Below are 4371 nucleotides of genomic sequence, written 5' to 3'. Positions count from 1 at the left end.
TTAGGAAGCTCCAGGCATTGGTGCCTCTTATAAAGTAACTATTGAAGAAGCAAATATCATCAGAATTAACTATCATAAAACAATGGATTCTAATCCCACATTTTCAGTATCCAGCGACATGCAGATGAAGAAATGTGGGACCAAATTTATGGAAATTAAAATGATTATAGAGAAGCAATTGTATGTCATATTTAGAACAAATGAACACATTTATAGAAAGACACAAATTAACCATCTCACTCCAGAAAAATAGAAAGAAATCAGCAAAAATATAGCAAATAAAAAATATTAAATCAGTAATTGAAAACTTCACCAAAAACAAAAGTGGAGGACCACATGGCCTCACTGATAATTCTCCTAGAGACTGAAGCAGGAATTAGTGCCTATCATACACAATCTCTTTCAAAAATAGATGAGGAGGAGGACTTCCTACCACATTCTATGAGGCCAGCATTAATCTGATACCAAAGACAAACAAGTTTGTCAGAATAAGAAAACTACAGGCTAATATCCCTTAAGAATAAGCATGCAAAAATTCTAGTGAAATAACAACAAACCAAAACCAACCGCACATCGAATGGGAAACACACCATGACAAAGCAGGATTTATCTCAAGATGGCAAGGGTGGTTCTACATAAGGATAAGAATCAATGTAATACAGCTTGCTATTAGAGTGACAGAAAACTGTCTTGACAAACCAATAGTGGCAGAAAATTCTCTTGACAAACTTCACCACATTTTCATGATTAAAAATACACAGAAAACTAGGAATGGAAGGACAATTCCACAGATTGATAAAGGGCTTTTGCCAAAACCCAAAAAGAACATCATGTCAAATGGTGAAAGGTTCAAAGTTTTTCAAAAGATCAGGGAGAAAACTAAGATTCTTGTTTTTACAGATGCTTCCTTTACTTTTTACAGGACAACTTAGTCAAAGCAATTAAGCAAAAGAAAGAAAGAATGGATACTAAGGATAAAACTAGACGGGTAAAATTGTCACTATTTGCACATGAAATAATTAAAAAACTCTACCAAGCCTAAGAAGTAAATTCAGCAAAGTTTCAGGATCCACAATCAACTGCTGGACTTGCCACAACTTTTCTCTGTTTTTCTCGGCAACTTACTTCCCTTGGACTTACCTTTATCTTTAAAACTGAAAGTCTGAGGGTACATTATTTTCAAAATTAGTAGAATGGAACATTTAAGGTCTGCATATGCTATTGTGTTAAATTATACAGCAATATAAAATAACTAAAGAAAACCCCTGACATACTACCATTAAAACCCCTGCCGCCCCCTTAAAGTTAGAACATAGTAAAAACATGAAATGGTCTTGTTAATTAAAGCTGAAATAGAGGACTCAGAAAGTGTATTCAGGTCTGTGGAGTCACTTCCATTCTCTGTAGGAATGTAACGAATGGTACCCAGCCAAGGATAGGCATTTGAAACCCTGATCTCTGGATGGAGCATCTCAGGTGGGAAAGGGTGAATTCCCAATGTCACTGAAATAATAGACAAAGCTTGAGTGGAAATCCTCTCACCACAATATAGGCCAGTGTGTGCTGAAAAAACATAAAGTAATAGAGAAAAGTTGGTGACAATCATGATGATGGTGATGATGATGATGGTATTGGTGGTGATGGTGGTGATGGTGATGATGGTGATGGTGATTAAATTACACACTGAAGTTTCATGTCTGAAACATCAGGTGTTCTCAATTATAATGTAACTGCTCTATGGGATGGACACATGTATCTTGGTTTCTATATATTTAGGAATCCAGGGTGTCACACATGCTTCTGCAGACTTTTTGTTTTTCTCAGGGAAGAACTACAGTTTATCCTGCATTCTCCAGGCTTCAACCAAAAACCGTGAACCAGACAAGGGAGTTTCAACTCCAGTTACAAGAATTACACTTGTCCCACATCCCTGTGCATATAATTTGTGGTCACTCCGTGCTGGGAAGCTCAGTGTGGGTCACACAGGCACAAAAAAGCCTGAACTCCCTCATCCCCACCCTCAGATGATAGGTTCTGTGGATCATCTCATACACTAGCAGGGGGCAGAATAACTGCATCCAGGAGCAGCCAGGAGAAAGACTGAGTCTGCCCAGGTAGAGCCTAAATGAAAAGTCCATCGTGGGGTCAACAGGTTTTTAAGGGTCAGTTCTTGAACTTGGTGTTGGGACAGTTCATGGTGTACCACAGGCTTTAGTGGCCATGTCCTGAGGATCAGACTCACAACATCACCTAGGACATTGACTGGAGCTTGGAAAACATGACAGTCTAACCTGGGAAACTAAACTGGAGAAGCCTGGGCCCAGGTGTCAGTCTTGGCAGCTCCTGCAGGGCTGGGACTCACTGGGGACACTGTGAGGTCAAGGTGCTCTAGGAAGGGAGCACAGTATGAGGGGACAGAACTGCAAGGCTCAGTGTCCTTCACCCAGGATGACTTCCTGAGCCTCGTGCCCTACTCAGGGCATCAACCTTCCCTGTCCAGCAGCCTCTGGGAGCTGATATAACCAGCCCCTTCTCCTCTGCCCTTTGCTCCACCTCTAGCAGACTCGGTCCTCAGGCTGCAGCTTTTGTTCTCAGGTGAGTCTCAGGTGGGCAGGAGATGGGGCCCTCAAAGCCCTAGTACCAGAATGAAGAAATCACAGCCTCCTTGATGATATTCTATATAGAGGTAAGTGAATTTTTACCTGCCTCATGTCACAGCTCTGACCAAGGGGTTGTTTTTGGCTCGGTGACTGAATCCACCTAGTTGGAGAGACCATGGACCACTACATTCCAGAGCTTATACCTTGTGACAAGACCAAGACCCTGAGACCATCACAGAGATCATAGGCTTACAGGTGTTTTATGAGTCAGGTCTAGGTTTCTGGTGCTTTTTAAAGGTTACATAAAAAATTGATGAAAAGAAAGTAAAGAATGAGGGAGCAGAGGATGGATATTATTAGTCTGCTGTGGGATGGAGGATGTCATAGAAAGAGCAAGACCAAGTGTGAAAGAGACTAGTTGTGATGAATCCACAAAGTGTGTGGACATTTAAGAAGCAAACTACCATATAGGACATGATTATCCGTGATCCCAGTGATATAGAACTTCATTCTAATGAAATAACCAGAGGGAAACAAGTGAGAGTGGGGGACTCAAGAGGAGATAAAAGAGGAGGGAAATGTGTTGGGAGCCTGCCGTGGAGGCCTGCCTGAGCATTAGGGATCCAGGCGGACTGCGGACCTTGAGATCACCATGCTGGTTAAGGAGCTGAAGGCCCATTACCTCCTCCTTTCTTTGTTGTTTAGCATTACCCACTGGCAGGGACTTTTATGATCTAAGCATGAAGTTCTGAGAATATGACAGGCATGGCTTACTCTAGAGATCCAATGTTCCTGCTTCTCACAGACTGTGGTTTCAGCTTTAAACCTAACACAGTTCAAACTCAGATCACATTTGGGAGCCTTATACATAATACAAGTTTCTTTATAAGATTTAAAAATATATTTATAGAATTAGTATATACATTTAGAGGGCTGTTTCCAGCATTAGATGGTATAGATTATTATCTTGGGTTACCAGAATGGTGCAGCACAAACTTTGGGCTGGGCCACATTCTTTAGGAACTGGTTTAAGCCATAATTAAGAGTTGTTTATAGTACAGGTAAAGTTAACACAGAATAGAAAGATATTAGGATTTAAGTCAGTCATTAGGTGTTGGGTATGCATAAGTTTTAGAAGTTATTGATTATTAGGATTTTATGATATTAAAACTGTTGTATTGCTTTTGAGAAACATAAACCAAGCATAAGGAACAGTGAGATAATTTTGGGATTGTCCTGCCTCATGCTTGGGGAAAACGCCTGGTGGGTGAGGATGCCCTCCACCCACCTGGCTTTGTGTTCATGTAAAACTCTTGTGATTTGATTGGGATTGTCCTTCCTCATGTCTAAGGAAACACCTGGTGGGTGGGGGATGCACCTCACCCACCTGGCCTTGTGCTCACGTGAAAGTCTTGGGATTTAACATGTGAAAAGTTGGGATAAAAGACTCATGGCTGGTCCCAATAAATGGCTTCTGCTCATTTCACTGAACAGTTGTCCACTTTCTTTCTTTCTCTTTCTTCCTCTTTATATCTATGCCTCCATCTTGCTTTCTTTTAATATCTATCCCTACTACAGAATTGGCTTCTGCACTAGACAGAGTCCAGTCTCTTTCTTCCCTTCTATTTCTCCAGAATATTCGCTGACACTGCCCCACCTTCCAGGGACCCTCTAAATCTCTTTTGGGGGGCTGGCCCCCCATAGAAATGTTTGTGTTGTGGTCCACTGCCACTTGGTCAGGTGTTATCACTGATCTCACACAGCAGGTCTC

This window comes from Carlito syrichta, unplaced genomic scaffold, assembly GCF_000164805.1.
Source record: "Carlito syrichta isolate Samal-C Ts95f unplaced genomic scaffold, Tarsius_syrichta-2.0.1 Scaffold307034, whole genome shotgun sequence".
Taxonomy (NCBI): Eukaryota; Metazoa; Chordata; class Mammalia; order Primates; family Tarsiidae; genus Carlito; species Carlito syrichta.
The sequence above is the reverse complement of the archived record's forward strand: the minus strand, read 5'-3'. Positions refer to the sequence as shown.